Source organism: Octopus bimaculoides, chromosome 1 (genome assembly GCF_001194135.2).
Source record: "Octopus bimaculoides isolate UCB-OBI-ISO-001 chromosome 1, ASM119413v2, whole genome shotgun sequence".
Lineage (NCBI taxonomy): Eukaryota > Metazoa > Mollusca > Cephalopoda > Octopoda > Octopodidae > Octopus > Octopus bimaculoides.
Window position 1 is genome coordinate 125,101,691 of NC_068981.1, and position 694 is coordinate 125,102,384.

The following is a 694-nucleotide window of genomic DNA, read 5'->3' on the forward strand; positions in this document are numbered from 1 at the left end:
TATATACATGTGCGTGTGTGTACGAATTATAAGCATATATATTTTTTTCTTTTTATTATTCTGTATGTAACTATATGTGTGCGTGTGTTTATATCGAATATATGTATATATTTTCATTGGATGAGTTTATAAACGATATATTCATTTATATAATATCAATTTTTGACAATTATGTACGAGTTTATATTATATAACACGGGAAATTTTCTTTCTCCTCACTTTCTCTCTTGCTCCCCCCCCCCGCCTTTCCTTTTCTATCTTTAAGTCGTTTTTTTATTATTTGTTTTCACTTCACTGCCTTTCTTTACATTTTAAATGTTACGGGTTATAATTTCTTTTCAATTAGAAATAAAGAATAATTAAAAACATTTCCAAAAACTGGGTCTTTTCTGTTTGGCAGCCAAGATTTCAAAAATCAAAGTTTATTGAACATTTTTAAATTTGGTACATTAAAGTAGTTTACCAAGCTGAATAGCAGGAGTTGTTTCACTTTTTCAGAATTTTTTTTTACAAAAAGTTATAGAGGTTTAAAGTTTGATCATTTTCACCTACTCTGGAAACAGGATTTGGAAGCTGTCAATTTGTGCGTGATTGGACATTTTGTCAACATCCTGGAAATAGCACTTCTGTTTTTATATGAAACCATAAACAAATAAATGAATTACGCACGACATATAACCTCTCATAACTTTTT